The sequence below is a fragment of the Arvicola amphibius genome, chromosome 8 (assembly GCF_903992535.2).
Source record: "Arvicola amphibius chromosome 8, mArvAmp1.2, whole genome shotgun sequence".
Lineage (NCBI taxonomy): Eukaryota > Metazoa > Chordata > Mammalia > Rodentia > Cricetidae > Arvicola > Arvicola amphibius.
Window position 1 is genome coordinate 102,537,648 of NC_052054.1, and position 27,585 is coordinate 102,565,232.

The 27,585-nt window shown below is 49.7% G+C and overlaps 1 protein-coding gene across 1 annotated transcript in view; it reads right to left on the bottom strand.

Annotated features, from left to right (window-relative positions):
- The window catches only part of Agap1 (ArfGAP with GTPase domain, ankyrin repeat and PH domain 1), a 449,843-nt gene that overhangs the window by 411,402 nt on the left and 10,856 nt on the right, over nucleotides 1-27,585 (bottom strand).

Below are 27,585 nucleotides of genomic sequence, written 5' to 3' on the forward strand. Positions count from 1 at the left end.
CACACACACACACACACACAAGATCTGTAGAGCCATAAACATGTCCAAACCCTTACTGAATTCCCCACATCACAATACAGATTAGATTTTGTTATTGTTTTAAATACAGATTCTCCTGAAAGACAAAGTGGCCTCCAAGGCGCTAAGTAGTGCTGAGATCACCGTACACACCGCCACATCCAGTTTACACCACGCTAGGGTCTGAACCAGGGCCTAATGCACAGCTCTGTGTTCTTTACCAACTGAACTACAACTCTGATTTGGATTGTGTAAGGAATCTCTGCACCCGAGAAAAAACAAAGACAAACACAGAGCACAGACTGAGTGGTCAGCGGTTACAGACGCACCAGACATAGTCGCAGCTGCAGAAACTGAGTTACAGCCACCAGGTCACCACTCCGTGTGGCTGGGGCGCGCTGTTAGAAAAAGGCTGCAAGTCTGCTATTTGAGGGAAATTGTGCCCATTTTTTTTTCTGATGACAGAAGCACAAAATCCTCCATGTGGATGAGCTGACTTAACAGTACGCTAATAAACAACGCACAGGAGAGGAAACCAAAACAAAAACACCGGTGACTGCACTGAGTCCCCCAGCTACTTCAGCCCCAGAAGCCCCATGGCACACAGCTGGCAGATCGCCAAGATGACTGGCTGAATCCGGAGTCCAGTGCTGCGAGGGAAGGCTCCCACAGGCTCAGTGACATGAGCACTAGTAAGAATAAGAGAAGCACAGTGACCCTCTCACGGGAGCTGCAAGGCCCTGAGAGTGCCCATTTCACATACGACCAGGGCAGAAGAAACCGGGCTGCAGCATGGAGTGACCATGATGCTGCCCCTGACTCCACCCACCAGGATCCATTCCACCTTCCATGTCTCAATGTACCTGAGGCTCCACATCACCTGGCCATGGGCCATGTGGCGTCCCTGAGTTCCTGAGTCCTTTCCTGGTGGTAAACCCTTGTATTTCATTAAACCTTCTGCCTGGGAGCCCCAACCATGCATGGTGGGATATGGCTGTTCTTGACGGTCATTGAAGAGTTCTAATCAAGCATCCCTCATGACAGCTGCTCAGTAGGGAAAGAATGACTAAAAAGGCCCATGGACAGGTGGGCAGACAAAGGAATATTATGTCTCCTACCTGCCTGCCACACAGGCTCAGTGACCTGTCAGTCTGTGGAGCTGGAAGGCAGGAGGACAGGTGAGATATAGGTAGTCACTATAACCTAGCAAACATGGCACTTGAACTTGGAAACCATGGCGTAAGGACACCTTGTGGGAAACTCCAAGGAAGGTCCAGATCTCTCTCACTGCAGGCTCCAGCACCAACACCACAGCCTTCCCAGGGCAGGAAAAGTAGGGAGCTTCCACAATCCCAATGCAGAGGACTACACACCACACATACACATCTGTGTACAACACACGGATGCAGTCTGAGTGGATGCTTACTTAGCCATGAGGACCGCAAACAAGGCAGACACCCAACCTCCCCACAAAAGAGATGAAAGCAAATACCTTGTGTGGAGAATGCTAACCTCGCCCTGCCCTTCAATGACTATTAGGACAGTGACTAAGGGAGACAGAGATTATTATGATTGGAGGTAAACTATCAAGAGCCAGAGAAACATTAAACAACCTGCAGAGGCCAGCCTTTCAAAGCAAGGCACACTCAGGGACCAGGGAGTGACAGAGGTGGAAGCAAAGATGGCCACATCCTCTCCTGCAGGATAAAATGGAAAGGTTTCTGTGACCAAACTACACAGGGCCTCGAAGGCCAGGCTAGCTGAGGGGTTTAGCACGGCATGCCTCCCACCACCAGAAGGTTCTGGAAAGTAGATATGCAGAGACTTCCCAAGCCCATTGTGTGTCACTTATTAGGCATGAAAATACAAGTTTTGCTCAAGGCGGCAGGAAGGCTTTTCTCTAGGAAATGAAAGTAAGTGCCGGAATAGCGAAAACCGTGAAAGGCTCGGCTCAGAGGCAATGCCCGCCTTGTGCGGCCCCTTCGGCCCCAGGGTCTTTGAGGAAACCTTTTGCCACCTCACCACCCCTTACAACCTGCGGTGCAGAACAGAGAGTGGGAGGTACAGAGAACAAGGACTTCATTTCATGTGTTTTCTCACATCCCAAATAAGATCCTAAGATCAATTCCTCCTGCACCTCGATGGGGGGGAGAGGGGTGACGGAGCGAAAGTTCTAAAGTTCTAACTTCATTTAGTAGTGGCTGACATAACGAGGGTCAGACCCAGTTGACCTCCACACCCTCTTCAATAAACCTGCGTACTGACGCAGTACTTCGTTTTCTTGAACTCAGCCCGCCCCCCCACCCCAGCTCACATGCACACCCGCACATGTTGAAAAGCTGCCTCGGATGAAACAGGCCCAAGGCTGGCTCCATCGTCATCGCTCCCCACAAAGGGCAGAAGCCACAAAGGCAGGACCCAGAACTTCGGGGAGGGGGTGACTTCTGCAGCTGGCACACACCCCCAAGCTTTTAGTGGCAGAGACTTGCACATCTCAAACACACCTGTCTGACTCCTAGGAGGAAGATGGAATTAAGCAAAGGGCACTTGCAGGGAAAAGGCCCCCAGCATCGCTCCCTGGAGCAGGTGCTTGTTTCCCACTGCTGCTCACGTGCTGGGGAAGAATCAAAACTGCAGCTGGTAGCTCACCCAGGGATCCCGGACATGGAACCAAATGCCCTGACAGCTAGGAAGAGGCTGGACAGCACTTCCCTGACTCCCCTACTGCTTTGAAGAAGTACTATTGGTAGCCCTGTGACATGAACAGAAAAAAACAAGACAATTCATCCCTGAGAGGTAACAAAATAACACGCAGTGGGCATATATTAGGATCAAACTAAATAATTTACAGATGGATGTGTGTGTGTGTGTGTGTGTGTGTACGCACACGCGCGTGCATGTAGATAAATCACTCATTCCAAAAACCCATCAAAGAAAGTGCACGACCTTGAAGCTAAAATGCCTTACAGAGACCAGGCTAACCGACCTAATGCTGAGCCACCCAAATCCACAGAACACTTCCAGGCGCTGGAGGCAGATGCCATACTCTTTGGGAAGTTGCAATGTTTACCCAAACAAGCCCTCACAGGGATGCTGACCTACAAATGAAGGAACCGCCTTACCAAAGCCCTGGTACCAACACAGCAGCTACCTCTCAGTCAGCTCCTCTGTGCCTCGGTGATGGGACAGCAGGCACTCAACTTTCTTCCCCTGGCGTCTTCACCTCACACCCACAATCTGTTAGCTGTTTGTCTCACTTTGCAGAGAGGACAATGCCACCCATTAAACCCTTGGCCCAAGCTCTGCAAGGCCAGTGAGGCCTGGAATCTGGAGACTGATGGCACTACTCACAGGGAGACAGAAAACCACCAAGACCACACTTGCCCCCAGGCACACACTGTGACAACACCATGTGCTATAGAAACACTACTTACAGCCTTTCCTATCTGTCTCCCAGAGCTCACCCCTCACTCCCCACCCAAAGAAGCTCTTTGCAGGAATTACTAGTTTGGTTCAGCACATAAGAAGTCAAGGTAAGCAGAGCCTAAACAACCAGCCCTGGCCCACCAATACCCCAAGCCAATCAATTCATCATTGCTTCCCCACTCCCAAAAAAAGGATGCTTCCAGCACCAAGGTGTTGGGGATATTATTTTAAGTAGGCAAAGATGGGTTACATTTGTTTCTACTATGGAACATTACTTTAACTGTGGGAAGTTGTGTTACAACTGTCTCTGTTGCCTTTGGCAATGATATAAAGATGTGTCACATTTGTGCTGCATTTGTTTAATTATGTAAAGGTGTGTTGCATTTGTTTCACCTTGCCTGACTAAGGCACCTGATTGGTCTGATAAAGCTAAACAGCCAATAGCTAGGCAGGAGAACAGATAAGCAGGCTGGTGGGCAGAGAGAATAAGTAGGAGGAAAAATCTAGGCTAGAGAGAAAGCAAAGAGAATGAGGGAAAAAGAGAGGGACACGCCCAGAGCCAGAAGCCAGGCAGCTGCCAGACAACAGACAGGAGAAGCAGAAGCAGAGAAGGTAAGATTATGGAAGGAAAGGAAGGTAAAAGGCCCTGAGGCAAAACGGAGATGACGAGATCAGGTTAAGTCATTAAGAGTTAGTGGGACAAGCATAAAATAAGGCCAAGCATTCATAACTAATAAGAAGTCTCCGTGTCATGATTTGGGAGTTGGCTAGTGGCCCAAAAGGAAACCTGCTGCACCAAGGGGCAGATGAGGGGGGATCAAACCCCATGAGGCCAGCTAAGGAATAACACAAGGGGTCAGCAGCATGTCAACTCCTCACGGGTGAGAAATCCCAAAAGTGACTTCTCGCTGGCACCTTACACAGATTCCATAAGCATCCCTTCTCATCAGGGACCAAGATCGTCACCTCGGAATGAGATTCATGCCCTGTGTTTCATCTCAGCCAGAGAAAAATCCTCCAACATTCGAACCAAAATGTTGGTTTTAATCCTTAGCACAAATGCCACCCAGTTTCTAATCACCTAATGTGCCCCTGGACAGTGTTAATTATGCAAGGAGTAATGGCCAGACATGATTCCCTAAAACTCTCCACTTCTCTGATCCAGAAAAATTAGTCATTAAGCTTTCTTATGTAATTGCCTATTAAAATATGCCTGATTTCCTGCCTGCCACAAACATGCAGAGCCTCATGAAATATGAAAAGTAGAAAGCCAAAGCCTCCTTTATCTAGAGGTGGCTGACCGTGGCTTTCAGTGAACCTGGCCACTTGCAGGTTTCGCACAGACATGCAGACTGGGATGCTGCACATCCCTGAGGCTCCTAACTTCACAAGGTCTGACTGCTGCCACCAACACATCTCCACGTCCAGCCTCAGGGAGCCAATGGTTGCCAAGGGACGGTTTCGCTGCTTATTTGTTGGGTTTTGTTTGTTTTTAATTGGTACTGGTCTTTTTTTTTCCCTTTCTAAAGACTGGTAATGATTTATTGGTAGATACTCATTGATTTTTTTTCCCCTTCAAGTAAACAATACCATAACTAGTCTGAAGCACCGGTAATAACATGAAGCCAAGAGAAGCCAAACTGGCATTGATTGACTTTCAAAGGAACATAAGCAGGGTAAGAGGGTCAGCACTGGGAATCATACCAGCGACTCATAGCAAGGCCTCAGCCTGGAGGCACCTCCTTCCCCTGTGTTCTGTATCACATGATACAAGAAGGGGCAGAAAAACTTAGTTTTCTTTGCTTTCCTTTTAAGATTTATTTTTATTTTACGTGTATGAGTGTTTTGGTTACACGTATGACTGTAAATATGTGTGCCTATGAGGTCAGAAGAGGGTGTCAGATCCCCTGGAACTGGAGTTATGGAGGGTTGTGAGCTGCTATGTGGTGTTGGGAATGGAACCTGGGTCCTGTGCAAGAACAAGTGCTCTTAACCACTGAGCCACTTGTCAGCTGTCTTTTCCTCCCTTCCAAACCTTAAACTCTTGTCAGTTTTCATGAGAAGCGTTCAAAAGGTTGAAAACCTAGGATGAGTCCATCTCTACACACCCACGTGACTAAACAGCATGCAGTCCATTTTAAATAAAACTAATGATGTCAAGTATTACAAAACAGGAAAACATCACCTGTGATTACAGAAAAGAAACCCGGTCACACCGTGTATATGAGACAGTCTCAAGCATCGCCACACACGACGGTGGGAAGCAGAAAGCATGGCGGGCAGTCAGGGCAGCAGCTCCAGCCACCTGGTGACTGCTGGACTCCTTAGGAAGCGCCTGGTCTCCTAGTACCGTACAACATGCATCACATGCAGAAGGGAAGCTTCCCAAAAGTTCCTTATTATCAAGTCTCCCCCTTTCTCCCACACTTGCTTTCCTCTTAAAACTATAAACATAAAAAAGGTCCTGCTGGAGTCCTGTCCCCTCCTCACAGATTGGGTTCCTGCTTACAAGGTCAAGGCCAAGGGAGAATCCCGAGTCTTCCGATTCCCAGGCCCAGTGAAGATGCTACATGAACCCGGGCACGAGCTTGGGTCCCCACCGAATCCCCAGGAAGAAGGCAGTAGGCAGCACTGGGTAGGGAGCTCAGGCCACCACCATGTGGCAGTGAGAATGAGCAGCATCTGGCAGGTCTGACAGGACAGACTGGCTTCCAGGAGGTATAGGGCTGAGTCTCAAGTACAATACCTGAGTCTGCCTGGCTGGGGAAAGCAGAAAGGACCTAAACTTCTCCCTGCAGCTGAAGGTCCAGAGAAAGCCCCGCCTCCACAGAACACAGCAGAGCTCAGGAGGGGAAAGACAGAGCCCAAAGCGGCACACCCTGGCTGATAAGAGCAAGTGGCCACTTCCACATTGTCTTTTAGTGCTGAGCCAACTGTGTGTACACAGAACTGTCAGTGTTTGGTTTCAGATTTTCTAACTGCACTCCCCAACTGAAGGATAAGCTCACAGAGACACTAGTGTCCCCCTGCTTCTTGCCCCAATAACAAGAGGGTAGGTATATGGCCCCTGTCCCCCACAGTGAGAAGAGTCAGCCACACGACTAAAGGGACTGAAGTGGGTAGAAGCACAGTGTTCCAAAGGTGCCCATGCCCAGCACAGACGCACCATGGTCACAGAGTTTAAGAGAGAAATTCCTGCTGGAGAATCCACCCCAGCTCTACAGACGCACCATGGTCACAGAGTTTAAGAGAGAAATTCCTGCTGGAGAATCCACACAGGCAAAGCCACCGTGGGGGGAGGAGATGGAGAGGTGGAAGGAGAGGCGGAGGCTACTGCTGCCTGGAAGGATAGAGCCAAGGCTACAGACAGCTTCAGGAAGCTGGGCAGGACCCTTCCCTGGTGCCCTGCCAACATCACATTTAACCCTCCCAAACTGTAGAGTATGTATTGTTTAAACCACAAAATCCAGGCAACTTGTAAGGGCGACGACAGGGCACTGACACAGGGCAAAGGTCACCGGGGACTAATGAGAACCGGAGGAACGGCCATGTGTCTCAGGCCCAAGCAGTCAAGTGTAACAGATACTTGCCCATGGTCGGTCAGTAGTACACTCACCCCTTGTCCTAAGATCAGAGGACCCAGGCTGGGACTGACTCGGTGTCCATGTCCACAGCAGAGCTTCCAGACAGGTCACCAGCCTGATGACGATGTCACCATCACTGGGTTTCGCCTGTATCTTTGGAGTCCTCTCCCTGAAGCTCTGTGGGGCCACCACTGGACCAGTGCTTGCTGTGCTGTCCAGAGCTGTCCTATGCTTTCTCATCTTAGGTTCTTCAGGCCTCTTGATCCCCAACCCCCAGGGAGCCCCATATGAGGTCTAAGGCAGAAAAGGCTCCAACAAGCCTTATTTCAAACTCCTAGGCCCAAGAGGACAGGCACTACACAAACTCTACCACCAGGTAAGGGAGATACAGGTCTATCCATGGCCCAGGTTGTAGTGGTCCCAACTCCAAAGGCTCTGGCAGACAGGCCTAGGACACAACAGGCCATCATGGTGAGGAAGGCACGGGGCAGAGCATACAGCTGCTTGCTCAGAGCTGGACAGCAGAGAAAGCAGGGAAGCCTTCAACTGGCTTTCCCCTGCTCTCTTATTCAGTCGTTCCTACAGGAAGGTGCTGTCATATTCAGAGTGGGTCTTCCTTCTTTAGGTAAGCCTCCAGGAAACACCCTCACACTGCTCCCAAAGCTAAGGTTCTGAGGCTTTCCAGAATCCAACCAAGCCAACAGTCAGAATTAGCCTGACAGCCACCACCGGGATTCCTGCCAGCCCAACGTCACTCCTCCCTCCAGGGCCCAAATGCTACCTTCCCTGGGCCTCCACAGCCTGCCTGACTCACAGGTCAGGTTAAGGAGGTGAGGTGCATGCTGGTCCCTCCATGAGGACAGGATACAGTCAAGAAATGGCCAGATAGAGATGCTCTGTGCAGTCTCTGAGCTTGGATCTGAGTAGATGAACAGACCCTGCAGAGCGATGACTCACAGCAGGTTCTCGGGACCACACACTCCTCGGCTCCTACCCTGGCTCTCCATGGTCCCCCTGGGGTTAGTGCATTTCTCATCTCACTAACTTCAAGCTTAAGTTGGCACAGAGTCCACATACAATATTGTTATAAAACCTAAGAGAGGATTTCAAAAAAATCTCTGGGGTGAAGGTGGCCAGTGGAGGAAGCAGGAGTGTGCAGGTGGAGACGAGCCTGGCCAAGGGGCTGCTGGTCAAAGAATGAAGGGCCTGGAACAGCCTAGAGCACCTCTCAGCTCTACCGGCCTCCTCTCAGAATGAACTGCCCTGAATGAAGGCCTGGTATCCTGGCTACAAAGTAACTGGTATAACCTTCCAAGCAAAGGTTTATGTTGTTCAGACACTGTAGGTCAGGCTGGTCCCCACTCACTACTAGCTCTAGCTGTCCTCCAAAGCAGCCTTCTAGTGCTGGGATTTTGAACATAAGCAAACACACTAAACGGCTAAACGGTATGTTATTTTTATTTTTAAAAAATTTAGTAAAACAATTACCCAATAGGTCAGTATTAAAAAGACAGTGGTGAATGCCTGTAATCTCAGCAATCAGAAGGAGAATCAATCACCATGAGTTGTTCAGGCCAACCTGGGCTATTAGATGAGTTCAGGCCAGCCTGAGCTATATAGCAAGATCCTGTCTCAAAAAAAAAAAAAAAAATTCAGAAAGACTCTTAATTATGAAAATGTTCTTTACTTAATTCATAACTTAAACATCCAAAGTATGCCTAGACAAGAAACATCTGTTCACCTTAAAGATGGCAGAAAAACTGGTAATGGAGCTGTATTTGCAGGGCAAGAATCACTATAGCCTGTGTCCTAAGGTGCAGCCCACAGAATCTGCAATGACATACCAGACACCACAGCACTGGGTTGGGAAATACAGGACAAATGCTTGGTGCAGGGAAGCGTTAGGCTATGGGTGTTTCTCCCCAGGTCTCTACTCTGAATAACCATACAATGAATACAAATTACAGACATTTAAAGTAACTGCGTGTTTAAAATAATAGGATGGTTCCGGCAGACCACAGTAATTGAGGGCTATTGTTCACGGCATTTTGCCCATTTATTAGTAACATCTTGATTGAGGCCAATTTCAATGCATAACTAGCCACACCTCCACACTGAGATCCCAGGATCTGATTGGTGGGACTCCGAATCCTCTTCCAATCACGCACTAGTTACCACTTCCCATTTCTGAGGGATTTACCAATACCTGGTCCTTCTTGACTTAGGACTTGACAAGAACAAAGCAGTAACGCCACTCACAGCAGCCACAGTCTGCTGATCCAAGTCACACACACACACACACACACACAGAGAGAGAGAGAGAGAGAGAGAGAGAGAGAGAGAGAGAGAGAGAGAGAGAGAGAGAGAGAGAGAGAGAGAGAGAGAGAGAGTTCTGCAGTTCTCCATCCCAAACGCAGGGCCATCAAGGCTTCCCAACCCAAAGAATTTCCCCTCCATTTATTCCTTTGCTCCACACATCAATGGAGGGGAGTGGTTATCAAAACTTCTCACCTAAAGAGGCAATGATGCCCCAACATCGACCATCTGGCTGGCCACGCCTGTTCCATGTCACCCTCACCCATGTCTTCATCTGCATTTTTCTGGGACATATTTAAAAATAGTCATCTTGCTCATTCCTATCGCTTGTTAGGTAAGCATGTTTTTATTTCCTTCTTCATCCACTGTTCACAGAAGGCTCATTAAATCCTGGTATGCGCAGGTTTTCAAGAGGGTTACGCTTCTCCAGATGATTCCCTTGATTCAAAGAAACTGAATTCACAGACTCCAAGTTAACAAGAATGAAGTACAAGCAGCCACTTCAGCCGTGGCCTTTCCAGGGCCAGGAGGCCCAACACACCGCAGGCACCCCAAAGCCTCCTATGTTCTCCTTCCAGGAAAGTCGCAGGGTGATGAACAAACAGGCGGCCGGGCCCCTGGCTCAGCCCACCAAGAGAACCCAGCCATGCCCAGGTGGCACTGAAGTCAGCCATCAGCTGCCACCACTTCACCACCCACCTGCATTACACACCAGTCCTCTTGTATTAGAGACATTTGCTTACAATCACACCAGTATCTTGACTCCCCCAAACAGGCACTGACATAAACACAAATTTAATATTAAACCATCACCAACAACCACGGGGTGGGCGGAGAGGGGGACAAATGAAAGTAATCATTCTCAATTTTCTTTGCCAAATTTCATGCCTGTGTCATCTACTAACTGTGAGAAATTTAACCCTGACATTTTAAGGTGACATTCACATTCTGCAGACTAAGAGGGAATGCACGATAGATACTTTCTAATGAAAAATCCTATTTTGCAATGACGACACTTTACGTACAAGCTTTCTATACAATTTAGTAACTCCTTGGCCAGCAATATCCAAAAATCAGGATCGGTGAGATGGCTCGGTGGGTAGTGCACTTGTTAACAAGCGTGAGGACCAGAATTCAGATCCCTGGTACCCGAAGCTGTGTGGATGTGGCAGCCCAGCTGTAATCCCAGGCCACAGGACAGTGGGTAGGTACACCTGTATCACAATAGGCCTGGCGTTCCCTAGGTTGTAGCTAGATTCAGGATCTGAGGCTCTCACAGCAGACAATCAGTTCAGTCAGATCAAGGGACAGTGGCCCTGTCTACCAGCAGTGATGATGCTAACAGCGCTAACCAATGATGTTCCTACAGTGTGGCTCACACCCTTTAACCCTCACCTCAAGCTCAGAGCAAACAGCCACCCTCATTGTCACTGAACAGAGGGGAGAGTGAAGAGTAGCACATGAACCCTGGCCAGGTCACAGGATGCTCTGTGGACCATTTATTAAATTTCAGGGTAAAGCCAGGTGTCTATAGCAATGGAGTGCTTGGGAGGCCAAGACAGGAAGGAGTTCAAGGCCATCCTGGACTACACAGTGAATTCAAAGACAGCTTAACCAGATCCTGTCTTTAAATAAAAAACCTCTAGCCTGAACACTGATCACCCATGTGGAGCCTCCCTGGGGACAGTTCTTTACCCTGAACCCTAACCCTCTCTCATTGGCTGGGACAGAATAATTCCCAAGGGGTTTATCATGGTGAGGGTCATTGAGGGTTGGCAAAGAACAAAGGGACAGTTCCACCCTGCTGTGGGTAGCTTCCATCCATGGAGGCTGATCTGTCTGGGGCATTTGTAATAGACTTGCTGGAAGACTGTCCCCTCCTCCAAAACACTCCAACTATTCAAAAGTGTTCGAGGACCAGAACTGCACAGGGAAGGCATGGTTTCAGACGGACACCCACCTGGGACTCCACCTGAGGCCCACAGAGAGACACTAGGTGCCTCTAGCCCATGCCATTACACCTGATTGCCTATGCACACCAGGAGCACAAGCTGAAGCCCTAAGCCTTAGGTGATATTAGTAGGGCTTCAGGAGGTGACTACATTTACATGAGACCATGGGAGGACACCCATGGGAGGAATAAGAACCACATTTACTCTCTCTCCCTCTCCCTGCCACATAAAGACACAGCAAGAAGACAAGACTCAAAATGGAGACTGCCCCAGGAGCTGCCTTGGCCAGTATTCTGACCTTTGACCTCCCAGTCTCCTAAAGGAGAAGTCAATGACTGTTAAGTTATTACCGCTGCAGCAATCCAAGCAGATGAATACACCCACACTATCTCCATGCCAGCTACCAATCCCGAACACAATCAGAACAATCCACCCTTCCCCGCCCCTGCCCACCAGCTGCCCAGGGATGCAAGACAGTGCAGAGCAGCACTGGGAAGGCTTAAATGTTTTAAATGCCAGCACCAGGTCTCGCCTGCACCTCCACTCAGTTCTACAGGGAAAACAGGAGCAGGCTCAAATACCACGACTTCCTCTCTTCCTCCTCTGCAGGCTTGTGTCCCCATTCTGCCACTTCCACGCTCCCTCTCTGCCATCTCTGAGCAGTCACACCCTCTCCTTGCAGCCAGCAACTTAAGCTTCCACAGGGTTCTGGGACTCGGTCCTGAGCTTCCCCCTCACTACAGAGCACTAATAGCAAACCAAAGTTTGATTCCATAAAAATCCAACCTAGGCTTACTTACAACGCATGGGTGAGGGGTTACTCAGAGGCTGTGGGTGGCCCCCAAACAACTACACCACGATTAAGTCTCTCTAGCAAAGACAACTTTCCCATATATGCACAGATGGGGTCCCCAGCTCAGTCCACCTTCCAGTCTATCTGCTCTAGCACCTCCCAAGACCATGCCACGGTGTGCAATTAAGGCAGGATTAACTACCAACGGCTGGGATGTGCAGGACAGAGACACTGAGACAGGGTGACAATCCAATGACCCTCTCCACATACCTTCTTCTTGGAGGACGAAATGTCAACAGCCACCAAGTCCCAAGAGTCTCTTCCAGGCAGTCACAACCATTGTGATGAAGGTGACAACTGTTAAGCCTGGAGGACAGAATCCTACAGCACAGGGGCTCACTGTATCTCCCATATCCTCGATCAATCTTTGGGGCCTGAGTGCACCAGGTACCCTCCTGCTCACCCTAAGTCCCCGCCTTCTTCATGACAGCTCGATTTGCTCAGTGTTTCCCTGTGGCTGCTCCAGCCTCTGCTCTCTCTCCCCTCGCAACCATCTCCACAACCATCACCACCTCCAGCGGCATCCGTCTGTCCGAACATCACTACCTCCAGCGGCATCCGTCTGTCCAACCATCACCACCTCCAGAGGCATCCGTCTGTCCAACACGGCCCAGAGCTACACATGAAGGTAGAACCTAGGTTGCAAGGGAAAACCCCTGAATTTAGGTGATACCATCGCACAGGCTGGGGTCTCCGGTTGAATAAAAATGACAAAGTAAGCGGAACACTACATGTCCTCACCCTCTGCTTCCTGACTGCAGATAAAATCTGACAGTTGGTTTGGTATCCTGCTGCCATGATGGACTGAATCCCAAAACCATGAGCCAAATAAACCCTGCCTTTCTTAAGGCACTTTCTGTCAGGTACTTTCTCATATCAGCGAGCAGATTAACTAACACTCATGTGCACACATGATCACAAGTACCTCTCTATGTAAAATCCTGTACACCCTACATCAGCCATTACACCCAGAGGACAAGAGATTAATGACCACTCAACACTCAACCTCAGATTCTGATCTGGACTGTTGTGGGGACTAAAACAATAAAGAGCACAAACTCTGTCACACAGCATACAAATCGCTGCCACCGTCAGCACCAGTTGCACACAGGTGAAGTCTGGTATGAGGACTGCTCTATGGAGTGGGACCAGCAGGCCAGAATCTCCTGTCAGCCCTAGCTGCTGAGGCCTGAGGACAAGACAGTCTGCCAATGAAGGGTCAGTGTGAGTGAATAGTGAAACCCACAGAACTACAATCAAACCCCCAGGAAGCACACACAAGTAACACAGAAGGCAGAAGGGCATGTATAGATCCAAAATCCTATATTGAAGTACCAACACCAGAAAATGACTCTCACCAGAAATGGAGGTAATAGCATATCTGATGTCATAAAAGTGAGACCCCTAGCAATGTGACTAATTTTCATATGAGAGGGAGGCAAACAGGGCACCCATGCACATGCCTGCAGACCATGCAAACACAGAGAGGACACAGTGAGAAGCTGTCGCCTGCAAGCCACAGAAAGGCCTCAAGAAGTTACACCAGCTAGCACCTTGCTCTTGAACATCCAGCCTTAGAACCATGAGGAACGCTTTCACATCGCTGGATTTCCCTGGTGTGGTTTCTTGCTGTGGCCACCACATGCACAACGCATTACAACACCCTCTCTCAAAGTCTTGAACATCCCCATCAGTCAGCCTTTACCTTGCCTTACAGTCGATGCCCTGCCTGCCTGTGCAGCAGCAGCATCTGCACACTGACTTGAGAAATGTCTAGTGTGAAGGGCACTGACAGGAGAACCCCACACTCTACTCCCTGATGCCAGGTAGCTGTTGTGCTACCTTCCAGAAGATCTAACACCTCCTAAGGAAGTTGAGCAAGCCCACATCCACACATCCACCCACCTGACCAACACCCAGTAATTCTGGCTGTGATAAATGGCTAGGGGTACAAGCTAAGAACAGATACCAACTTGGCCCTACTGTCGCCCCCTCCCACCCCCACCACTCTAGGAAACAAGACAATCACGTAGACTCATTTCCTCCGGACTCAAGTTAAAGGGTCTGAGATAGGGCACGGCCAGTGTTTGTTGTGTTTATTTCTGTGGCTGGAAGGAGCAGTAGAACGTTCAGGAAACATTCATTCCACAAGCACTTTCTGCCAGACATGCATGGGAGAGGAATGCCAAGTGCCAGAAGGACGAGAAGACAGCAGACTGTGACCAAACTGTCTGGGAGGGGAGAACAGGAGCCCAGCCAAGAGGAGCCATGGAGTAGAACGCCCGCTTCAACAGCACCACAGCCCGAGGGGCCCAGAAGCTAGAGCCCATACATACCTGAGCAGAGAAGCAGCCCACAGTCACCATGATCCACAGAATGGCCCAGCCAGGAAGGACACACTCAACCCAGCAACTGCTCCTAGTAGACTCAAAAGTTCCTAGGTTACCCTCCCTCAAGGGCATCTCATTTCCATGAGGACCCCAACACCAGCACTGCTCTTCAGTATTTCCCCAGCTCTCTCTGAATGTCATCTCCACGCTTTGTTCCCAAGGAGCTCAAGATGCCGTGAGCAGAGGATCGTTAATGCACCTGTGTCTAAGGTCACCGAGACATCACTCTCCCCCCTGCCTTAAGTGCTTTATTAAACAGGACTTGCTCAGCAACCACTCACAGACTCACGAAGGACAGGGTAACTCTGGATTTGCAGAATGTACAAAGGAGTGTGCAGTGAGCATCTCAATGCTGGCAGAAGAGCCGTGTGAAGTAGGGGAGCCTACCATGAGTGGATCACACTTCTCTGTAGCCCTAGCCTTTGGAGCACTTTTGAACTTTTTTCGTTTGTTGAGGACCAGCCTGCTCTTCTCTCTGCTGCCATCTGACAAAGTTGTCAATAAAATTACCCTGCTCTACCTTGCCCTGTCCGACCAAGCATTGGCGGAATCCAGGGGAACAGTGAACTCAAACAGTTCCCTAATGATACAAGGGACTTGGATCCCAAGGTTCAGTCCATCCCAATGGCTCCTTGGTCAAAGCCAAACCTTTCCACTCCCAAGGAAAACCCCAGAGTATCTTGCAGAATTCAGAATGGATTTCTTATACTTTCAGTTATGGACCCAACTAGTCCCCAGCTGAGGCGAACAGCCCTGAAATTATTAAAGCTATAAAGCCATAAGTGTATGCTTACGGAAGTGATTTTTTTTTTTTTTTTTTGAGACAGGACTTCAGGCTAGTTATGTAGCCAAGACTGACTTTGAACTTCTAACCTTCCTGCTTGGCCTCCCAAGTACTGACTTCCAATTTATGAGGATCTAAGCCAGGGTTTGGTGCCTAGTAGGCAAGTACTCTACCAAGTGGGCTACTTCTCCCACCTCAGAGTTCCTAAATTTAAGATCTTTACTTAATGCCATAAATAATTCTGATAACAAGTCCCAAGAGGATCTCTCAATGTCAGTCATGGCGGCCTCAACAACCTGAGTACACAGCCGTACCAACAGGTCACTACTGCGTGGTTCCTTCCTTATGAAGCCTTAGTCCTTGTTACCACTAAGGTACAAGTTGCCTTCAAGGTCAGGAAGGCTGCCTCCCCTCCCACAGGGCCAGGATGCACTGGGCAATCTCTGCAAGCCCAGTCCTGGGTGAGATGCTGGCTTTGTCACATGACCACAGTCCCTGAGCACTTTGAGCCCTTGCTGGGGCAATATACACAGTCACCCTTAAAAAAAAAAAAGTGCACAGTCACAAGAATCGCCAGGTCCAACCCTGGCACAGACATCAGGAGTCATCTACCTGAACTCGGGGAATCAATGACGTTAAAGAAGCTGTGACCTCAACCATCAGGCCACCAAGCGTCAGGACACTGATGACCCAGAGCCCAGGGTGGAGCCTAGGGCAGATAGGAGCCAGCCAGGAAAAACTAACTGTAGGTGGTACCCACGTTGTCTCCAGGAAATGAGTCCGTAGGCATCAGGCAAGACCAGGCTGGGGAGCAAACAAGCCCACTGCAAAAGCCCGGGGCGCTGAGCTGGGTGACTCCATTTTTATTTCTTTATATGTTCCATGACTTATCCTCAAAAGCTTTCAGGGCGAGGCCAAGAATGCCACTTCATTCTGGAAGCCCGGGTGGGCCTTTTAAAGGCTTGAGCAAAGCAAAGCCTAGCTAGGTTTATGCTTTTAGATCTATTTATGGATTAAGTTGTTGGGTGGTCAAACATGTCATTCTCCAGGGGGAGACATTTGTGTGTGCAGATCACACTGGCACCCAGAGGCAAGGCTTGCAGAGTCACCTGTGTTTGGTCACATCAACACAAATGCAGCACTCTGAAATATACCTATCAAAGACAGGAAGAACTGGGCTGGGTAGCGAGGTGGCTCAACTGGTAAGGCACTTGCCTTGTAAGCATGAGGACCCAAGTTTGATCTCCTGAACTCAGGAAAAACTGGGCGTGGTGCTGTGTACTTAAAATTCCAGCGCTGGGGTGGAGGGGTGAAGATGGGAGGATCCCTGGAGCTTGATGGAGTAGTCAGTCTAACCCAGCTGGTGAGATCCAGGTCAAAGACCCTGTCTCAAAGATGGTAGACAGCCTTCTTAAGTCATGACACCAGAGATGCACATGCATTCACCTGTACACACGCTCACATATCCAGACATGTCTATGTGAGCATCTGTGCACATGCTTGCAGGTACCCACAAAGGCCAAAAGACATGGATCACTGGGAGCTCCAGTTCCAGGCAGCCATGAATCACCCAGCATTGTTGCTGGGAACCAAACTTAGGCCCCCCCATATGAGCAACAAGTGCCCTTAACTACTGAACCATCACTCCGGCCTCAGTGGGTCAGACTAAAAACTTGAAAGGCTACAAATTCATGCCAGTGGTGAAGAGTTAAACTCGGCATCAAGATAGTGGGATAATAGCAGGCATTGGGCCTTTGGGCTTGTCACTAAAAAAGCATGACAAAGGACACAGATACACAGGTATCCAAGACACGTAGGTCCACTACCACATAAGTAGGAAGATGACAGGAATCACCCATCCCAGACTCAGACCCTCCTCCTACTCCTCATACCAGGACAACTGGACAGGAGGCTCCCAAAGGGGAACATCTGAACTAGAGGTACCCTACCTGAGAACTGACAAAAAGCTGCATACCCAAGTGCCACCCTGACCTCCCCTGTCACCCGTCCAGGACCAAGGAACTGAACAGCGATCCCTTGGTACCATGGAGCTATTTCAAGTACCTCTGAGAATACCAAACCCACTGGGTTCAAATCCTATCTGTCAGCCAGCTGTGTCTGCATGAGCCTACGTGTAATAATAGGCTCCTGTTACCTACATCGCTAGTGCAAAGTTGGCGCTGTGTTGGGGATGGCGTGGGATCAGTATGTATATTTCATATTATATACAGGTGGCTAAAACCAAAGATGCAGAAGACGCTGATGGACAGGGTGACTGCACCCTACGTGAACACAGGGGAAATGGTGGCGCAGTGTGCATACAAGTATAGCAAGTCAGAGCAGCCCTCCTGAGTATGGAGAGAGGAGGGAAGAAAATGGCCAGTCTTCACTTCCACACTGCATCACCTCCAGATTATCCCGGGATCAAGAAAGAGCCGGGGAGTCATGTTTGAGTCTAGAGTGTGGGAGAAGCTCCTGAAACTGACATGAAACTCCCTGAGGAATAACCTTGATCAGACCAGGATGCCACTCCCAGAAGGACTGCCCAGGCAGAAGAGCCACCCAGCCAGAGGCCCACGCTCTGATTAGAGGCGAAGAGGCACTTATTTGAAAGACAACTTTTAGTCCCCTATTTTCACGATTTCCTGGAAAGGGAGGCAAAGGCGGGCTCTCCGGCTGGTACAAAGGTTACACACCAATAAGGGACAAAGAAGTCACGAGGCAGTGACTAGCAAGGCAGAAAAACCAGGAAGTCCAGCATCTGCTTGGCAGTGGCACACAGCAAGGCAAGTCTTAGCAGGGAAGGCAGAGAAGGTAGGCAATTTGGGAGAAAGGGCAGGTGTGAACTCTACCCTAAGGTCTACACAGCCCTCAGCATTATCAAACTCTGGCCAAAACCAAAGGCAGCTTCCCAGCATTGCTGAAGCAGTGTGAGGTCAAGAAGGGCTCAGAGACACGGTCATGGACAGTGACTCACCGCACACTCCAAAGAGGGGTGGGGAAAACCAGACAGACAGACATGGAGAGACAGAAAAGGATGGACAGACACACTGGGAAACACAGAGAGACAGAAACAGAGAGAGAGGGGCAGAGACAGACATGGAAAGACAGAGACACCCACACTAAGAAATACAGACACAGAGAGAGACAGATGGACACACAGAGAGAGACAGAGAGACACAAAGAGAGAGACACACCAACCAACATACTGAACTCCTCCAGGGACCTCTAAGTCCCCAACTATGGAAAACACATGGGTTTTTCTTCCCACCCTGTAAGCTCCAAAGACAAAGGCTCTAGGATGCAAGTTGTCAAAAAGGTTTGCATGTGAAGGTTTCCAGAAGGCTTGCTGCTGGCCAGAGAACAAGCCAGTGATCTAGCCAAGCAAAGGTTAATCATCAAAGAAGTTTGTTAAAGCCTTAAGAATGCTTACCAGGTGTCAGTTACACAAAACTGTGGGGGCAGGGGTAAGGGACAAGTTCCTAGAAAAGTCAAGCTGAGTGGTTTTCATCCCTGGACCTGGGGGTGAGGAAGAGCCAGGAATCACAGGCAGCCCTGGTTACACAGAAGGCCTGGGTCACTCCAGCACACAGGCATGCATGCCTCCTAGAAAACACCACCACCTCCACCTGAAACACGTGTGTAACTTCCCTATGCAGAGCTTTGCACTGCAGACCAGAACCAGGGAAGCCCCAGGTTCCCAGCCTCAAACTACTGTAACTCTAGGCTGTTCTGGGCACCAAAATAAAGCAGCAACAGCCCTGCTCTCCACCCACAAGTTGCCAGGAACAACCCTCCCCTAAGGTTGTGCCAAAGCAAAACAAACAAACAAAAAGCCCTCTACACATTGCCAGAGGGTTCCACAGAGGACAACATGGCTTATGTGCCCACCACACCCTGCACCCCTAAATGGAAAGAGATCTTAGTCAACACCTGAATTTGTAGACAGGGCAAGTGAACCACTAGGGAAGGGAAAGGCATGCCAGCTCTTGCCTGTACTTCCCAACCTCTAAGGCAACCTTCTCCCCTCGTTGGGTCTCGCCACTACAACTGGCTGAACTCTCCCATGCTCACTGGTGAGCCATGAGGCACAGTGGCAGATCCTTTCTGGGAGCAGGTGCTAACCCTGCTGAACTTAAACCCAGAGTAGAGAATCAAACACACGGCTGGTGAGAATGTGAGAGCCAATAAAGAAAAATGGTTTCGCAATTTTCTTAATAAGCCCACGACAACTTGATCTGTAAATGACACAAACTGAACCCAATCAACCCCAACCGGGGAAACAAAACCTAAGGCCAGCCAGTGGAATGTTACTCTGCAATGAACAGTAAAGTGGCAGAAACACAGAAGCTGGATTCTTCTTCAAAGCAGGCGAGTAAAAGGAGGCCTCTGCTGCATGAGCCCATTCCTCTTTACTTCTGCAGACGACAGACGGATCTGAGCTGACAGAGCGGACCCGGGCAAGTGGGCAGTCAGAAGGAAGGGCGAGCCGCAGAGTGCGAGGAAACACAGAGGAGCCATGGGACTACTCTGCAGTCCACTGTGGTTTCATGGGTAAATCCGACCCCCTCAAACTACACCTGCAGGACATAAATCACACCCCTCCAGTCACAGAACTCGACTGCTCGCAGAAAGCACTGTAGGTGTAAAGTTGAGCCTCTCCCATCCCGCACTCAGCCACCTTCCGGTGGGGGGGGGGGGCCCTACTCCAGGCCCGGTAAGCACACTGCAGGTGGGACCCTCCACTGTCAGACACCAGTGAAAGAGGCAGCAGTCCGGGGCACTACACACAGCCACTGCCACCCATGGCGTCCCTTCTGCAACCACGGGCACATCACTTTCATTCTAAGGGCATTGATTTCCATCCATTATACTATAATTACAGGTCTGGATTACATCTGCTAAAAAGTAACTTTAGTTGGTAGCGGAGGCTGGTCTCAAGCATGAGGACCTGAGTTCTAGTCCCTGAAGTCCCTGAAAGGGGGCAGGCATGGAGGTACACTCTTAAACCTAAACTTGGGTGGAGGCAGGTAGACACAGACATATCCCCAGGGCTTACTGGTCAGTGAGAGACCATCTCAAAACAAGGTGGACAGGTCCTGAGGAACAACATCCAAGGATGAACTCCGGCCTCCACGTACGTGAGCACACACACACACTGAACTGCTTGCTAGTGTCTTTAGGATTCATGCCATGGAATGTGTGTGTGGCTTGGGTTTGAAAGCTGTCTTCTCAACTTAGCTGCCAGTCAGGTGAGTTTCAGGAGCACAGCACTTGGAAATCCGCCCTCCTCCAGGACTGCAGAACCTGTCATCCCAAGCAGCCAGCTTGCCATGTGCCTCCTCCTCATGCAACTGAAACCCTCAGTCCCAGTTCTCAGCCACCACCAAGCTCTGAAAAAGGAGCCCTGCTGCTGCTTCTGCATAACTTCTGAGCAGCGCAGCCCACAAATCACAGCCTGTGGAGCTGAGGGAAGCAGCCCCTGCAGACTCTCAGGCCAGCCTTGTCTGCTTTTGTTTTCATTTGGCTTCATTAAGTCACTATAGCTGTTGTGGCTGCTGTCACTAGTTCTGGGTTCAGATCCTGCCTCAGTAACTGACAACACATGACCTGAAAATGAGGGTTCCATCACTTCCATCATGGGATAAACCCAGGTGACAGAAAAGGCCCCGCCCTTAGCATGAGGTCCCACAGAGAGCCCTCAGCAGGCAGTAGACAAAAGGATTAAATGGGAGGAAAGTCAGTAGTACACAAAGTGTTTAACAGAAATTTCAGGAATCCAGAAGCAGGAGCAGCTGCCGGAGATGCCTGCAGGCAATGGTGTCATTTACAAGGCAAAACCAGTCCCTGCTGCTGGAGCAGAGCTGATCCTAAGAGCCAACCCTGCCCACCCTGGCAGCTGGCCTCTCCCTGGCCCTGCTCTCTGCGATGCCCACGCCCTCTCTTCCTAAGAACTGCTCAGGACTTAAACCTGAAAGGAAGCCCTGGGAAGGCGCAGGGGACAGCGTGCACTTCTATGTGGCAAGACAGACTTGGGCCAGCTGCTTCTTCTTGCAGAGCTCTGCAGACACCTAAATGACAGTGCACCGCTGCAAATGAGCCCCCCGAAAAAGTCATGGCCCCTTCCAAGCTCGGGAGAGAATGCCAGACATCTTTACACACAGAGGGTTCCCATCCCTGTGAGCAGATGGCAGGGCTTCCACGAGACTGAGAGGGGAGGGGTCTTGTTCATCTCCCCGGCCCACCCTAGACTATCTTTCCAATGCTCATAAGGAACAGGAGTCAGACTCTGGTCTAACGGACACGCAGTGTGTCCTGTGGCCCTGAGTCCTGGCAGCCCTGCTACAGGCTCACCTCTGCAGGCAACTGACCAGGAACAGTTCCGTGACATCACACCCTGCAGCTTCTCAAATAAACTCTCAAACACCTAATGAAAACCTCTAGTTCAGAATAAATGATGGCTTAGTCTTGTATCTTAGGTCATTTAAAAAAAGAAATGGAGCCTTCAGTTGAATGTGACTCTAACGGGAGTTACGCAACAAGAGCCAGGGTAACTGTAACCATGGAAAAGGGATCTTCTAGACACGTTTCTGGAGAAGGTCGCCATGATTAGTTTGACACAGCATCTTCCTACAGAACCTGAAGGCAGGTGCTGTTCCAACAGTCAACATTTGGTTACAGAACGCAGAGCAGTGCCCTCTGCCCAGCAGCAAGAGTTCCGCTGCTTCACCCCATCTCCTCAGTACACACCTGCCACAGATGCAGGGTCAGGCTCCAGGATCAACTGAGAATAAGACAGATGCTTGCCCTTGCCCTTATAGAGAAAAGGGGTGTGTGTGTGTGTGTGCGTGCGCGCACACACACACACACACACACACACACACAGCCTAAATTTCTAGACCTGATATAAACTTGGTGCACCATGTCAGGTGAAGACATTACTATTTCTGGGGTCTCCCTCAGCAGACTCTGTGTATATACTCAGATGTCCCAGCATGATCGTGGGTATGCATACTACACAAGACACATGAGTCTCTATCAGTAACATGCCACAAACATGACAGTTACACACAGTGTGTGTTCTTCCTTTTCGACATTACTCTGCTAAAATCATCCCTTCCCGGAACTATGTTTGTTGTGGAGGGGCCTCTGGGTAACATCTGGTGAGATATACCAGTGCTGGGGGATAAAGCTTTTGTACACTGTACAGATTTGTCACTCATTTGGTTTAATAAGACACTGATTGGCCAGGAGCCAGGCAGGAAGTATAGGTGGAGCAAGCAGACTAAGAGAATCCTGGAAAGAGAAAAGGCAGAGATACAGTCGCCAGTCAGACACAGAGGGAGCAAGGTGAGAAATATCTTACTGAGAAAAGGGGCACCAAGCCACATGGCTAAACATAGATAAAAATTATGGGTTGATTTAAGTTGTAAGAGCTAGTTAATAATAAACCTGAGCTAATAAGTCAATCTGTTTATAATAAATATAATCCTCGGTGTGTTTCTTTGGTAACGAACAGCTGTGGGACCAGGCAGGACAGAAATTTCCCTCTACATACTAGAGCAGTTCTCTGGCCTCTCAATTCCAGCCACACCAGATCAACATGATCCTGAGTTTGGGAACAAAGGAGCAACAGGTGAGTCGTTTCAGGGTCAGGAAGACCCTTAAGACCAAAGCTGGAGCAAGATGCGGTGGCTAACACAAGAAATCCCAATCCCAGTCAGGAAGATCCAAAGTTCAAAGCCAGCCTGAGCAACTCTGCCAAGAGCCCATCTCAAATAACAACAATAACAGTATTGGGTATAACACATGCTTGTGAAACTAACACTTGGGGGATGGAAGCAGGAGGGTCTGCATCATCCTCTACCACATAGGGAGATTGAGGCCAGCCTGGGATGTGTGCAACTCTGCCTCAGAAAATTATAGAAATCAAAAGGCTCTAGTTTGACCCCAGGGGGCTTAGACACAGAAATGGAAGCAGAGAGGAGGGATACATTCCTCAAAGGCCCTCTGACAACTTAGTGGGGTAGAAGCCTATCCCAGATCTGCAGGTTGGCACCGCTGTCCCCAGCAGACCAAACAGAGCCATTGAGGTTATGATCCGAAAGGCATCATCAGTTTGCTTTGAGAAATTAGCCATGGCATTACAGGGACATCTCTGTGCTGTGACAGAACTACTGTCATAAAAGCAATCCTAGGACACCACCCAAGTCACCAAAGTCGCACGCACAACATGAGAGAGAGGTGCAGGGAAGGGCCATTACTTCAGTCCCTCTGGGCTCATCTGTGAACTGTCCCATGGTTAACGCAATTAAAAATTGCACCGTCCTCCCAAGTGTATACTACACCAGTATCCCCAGAAAAATGAGACACCCTCTCATTCAATCCCCACTTAATGGGCACCTTGTCTCCTGTAACATGAGGGGGCCTGCTTGTTGGGGTTTCTGTCCCACCCAGTACCCCACCGCAGGCAAGCCCCAAAGAAAATCACACAGAGGACTCCATAAGATTATAAACTGATTGGCCCATTAGTTCAGTCTTCTTATTAGCTCTTATAGCTTATATTAACCCATTACTCTTATCTATGTTAACCACATGGCTCGATACCTTTTAGCTGGGCATCTTGCTTCTCAGTGGTCTGGGCTGGAATGGGAGGAATGGGCTTCCTCCTTCCTAGCATTCTCGGGTTCTCATAGCCCCACCTCTACTTCCTGTCTGGTTGACCCACCTATACTTCCTGCCTGGCCAATCAGGGTTTATTTATACATGATTGACAGAATACGGACAATTCTCCCGCACCAGTCTCCACCATCCTTATCCACACATGTGGACCCTTTGAATTCTAAGCCACCACTGGATGAATTCTAAGCCACCACCAACCTTTGCCATGGACAAAAACAATGTCCATAAGGTTGCCCTCCAGGCTGATAGAGACAGGGACACAAGGCAGTGGCTTGGGAAGCTCACCCCGCAGCCATTCAGCTCCTCTACATGCTTCGGGTTTCTGTTAAAACAATGACAGAAAAGACTCCCTTACGATGTGCTGAGTGTGCTATGGAACCCTTGGCTACAAAGCCATTTTCAAGTGGAATGTACTACTCTCTGCTAGACAGAACTAGACAGTGCTGAGAAGGGCTCACAAAAAGGCTGCATTGATCAGGGGAGTCAAGCACTCCAGTCACACCCTCAGCAGTGAAAGCAAGCCACTGCCCGGGCCACAGGTAAAAGACAGTAACCTAGCTTCCCGCAAAAATGAGGTTTTGTGGCTCTAACCTGGCTTTCTCTAGCTAGACCACCTGCAACCCAAAAGTCCTAAGCCTGCCAGGCGCCTGCATTCCCGCCGAGGGTAGATGATGGGTTCTGGAGAAGAAGCCCCAGTTAAGAGAGTTCCATGGGGTTCTGAATCCTGTGTGACAGCTCTCTGAGCCTCAGGCTGAGGGCTCAGTGCCTATGATGGCCTCAGTCCCACCATGTCATAAGCTTTCCAACCTTCTGTCGTCCTCCACAGAGCCTACTCTCAGGCTCATTCACAGCAGGCCAGAAACAGGCTCTGGACCCCTGTACCTCAAGGTTAGAATCGATGGTAAAAAACCTGTATGTGACCAAATACACACCCGGAGCTGACAGACAGATGAGTCAAGTAGGTACCACGTGGCATATATTTAGGGCATTTTACAAAAGTCTGATTGGTTAGGAGACCTCAGGAGCCCCAGGCGGCCTGGACTGTAGAGTCTCAACCAGTTTAAGTGGTCCTAGGTCAATCCAGTCCACAGAGCTTGGATACAGTCACCTCATTCACAAAAAACTCGTGTATACCTCAAACACTTGCTTAATAATCTACAGCAGCAAGAGGCTGTATTACTGTCCCTGCCTCTCCAGAACTCTGAGCCCATCCCTGCAGACAGAGACACATCTACAAATCCCACATAACCACCAAGCAACCAACATCTCCCTTCCACCCAAACCTCACAGCCTCTGCACCCATGTTACTAGAATAAAACTTCCTGAGGCCTGAAGCTCACAGGCACCATTAGACTGCCCTCCTGCCACATCTTCTAGAGTTGTCTGTTTCTCACCTGTCCCAGACCCCTGCCTGGTCCCCTACCTCCCTTCACTCACAACCGCCCACTGTCCACCATCTGAGCAGGGCCACTTAGCCCCACCATCTCTGCCCTGCAGTCGTGTGTAGGCCTGGACAGCCGTCTCATGCCCTCCCACTACCCAGCTTCTGAGGCCTTCCCTGACCTCCACTCCACAGAAGAGACAGTGCTCATCTGCCAGCCCCACAAGCCTCAGAGGCCAGCTCTGCCTGCTGCAAGGCCTGGATAGACTCTTTCTATTGCTCCCCCATTAGCTTCTTCCCATCCCAAACAAAGTGAGGATAAGCGAGGCCCTCCCACCACCAGCCCTCAAAATAAATATTTGTCTTTGCAAAGCCACTGGAGAAATTCACACAGCCCTGATCCACGTCCCTGTGTCCTTCCTGGTTGGCCCAGTGCAGTCGGGGCTGGTTAGAGGGGGAAGGGCCGCTCCTGGGACAAGAGCACTGAGAACAAAGAAAACAACCCCTTGAGAATCCAGTTGGCAACACTTGGCTTTTCTTTCTTCCTTTGTGTCTTAGCTCTAATTGTACAAACAACAGCAACTGAATTGTGTTAATATGTTGTCATTAGGACCGCAGACAGCTGGGGCCAAGTTCCAGAGCCAGTTGCCTTTCAAATACCAAGGAGAACACAGCACTCAACCCCCCGGGGAGGGGGGAGAAGCAGGGTGCAGAGGGTGAGGGGACAGCAATGTACAGCTTGACTACATACCCCAACTGCCCAACATCCGCCCCAAGCCTGGTGGAGTCCGCAGGGGCCAAACACCAGTCCCATCCACAGGACAGGGCTACTCACTACAGGACTGCACACACAGTTACGTACAAACAACATGTTATTCAGTCAAGGAGAGAATAGCCATCAGGCAATCCAGAACTAAAGCCTGATGCCTAAGCCAGAGAGAGAAGAGTGCTGGTCACTCAGATCTTTAAAGCCCTAGACAGGAAGGCGACAACCAGCCTGCCATCCTGAGTATACTAAAGCGAACCCATTTTTGTGTAACCAGTGCTGTCTGTCCTGACTACTGTGTGCAGAGTGAAGGAGGAAGCCAGAGGACCCTAGTTCCCTTCCAGCCTGTTCCCAACAGACACGAGGGCACAACTGGGCAAAAGACTTCTCTGAGAACATGCCCTGCAATGTCGGCACCCGCGTGCCAGCCGGCAGAACAAGAAACACACAGCACAGCTAAGCATAGCCCCTGCCACCCATGTCTGGTCAACTTTAATTAGTAAGCAAAACCTTCCTATAACTTGGTGTCCTTGTTATATGTCAAAGCAAGGGGTTCCCAAAAGTGAGGGAGCCTGGAGTCCTGTCAATCCCACCATTCCCATGCCCCCAGCAGTCTAGGACCTCTGGTCACTGCCAAAGATGGGCGAGCAGGACTCCAGAAGCCACACAACTCACACAGCAGAGTTTTAAAGCATGCACAACAGTTAGTACTGACCATCGACGGACATCCTAGGAGATGAACCTCTAGCCATGTTTCTAAGAGTTTCTGGACTAGGTTAATCGAGGTGAGAAAACACACAGTAAACAGAGGCGACGCTATCGTATAGGCTGGGATCCCAGACTAAGTTAAAAGGGGATAGGGAGCTGAGCACCAGTGTTCATCTCTCTTTCTCTGCTCCTTGACAGCGGTGTAATGTGACAGCCGCCCCATTCTCCTTCCACCATGCCTCCCTGCTGCAACAGACTGCACCCTTCAACTGGGGCACAATACACTTGTCCTTCCTTAAGTTGGTCCTGTCAGGTATTTTGTCCTCGTAATGACAAATGTGACCGACACAAATCCTCCCCAGTACTGAGAGTAATGGGACTCTTGTGAAAACAGAAGTAACCGTGCTAAGTTGTTTTCAAACGTCCTTAGTTCGTAGGCCCACGTCAAGGAAACTAAAATGCTTGTATTAAAACCAAGCATTCCTGAAATGACCACTTCTCATTTAGACTGTGACCAGAGACAAAACGGTGACAAGAGATCTGGCCAGGCCTGCCCTGAGCTGTCTTCAGCACGGTCCTATTGGCTAGAGCCTGTTGCGTACCGGAATGACTGGAAAGAGACGTCTGTGAACGCGGTCAGGAAGTATTTGGAATTCTTCTCCCAGAAGCCGAGTGTCTCCCACCCTTAAAAGCTCCTACCCATGATGCTAATGACAGGCAGCCAG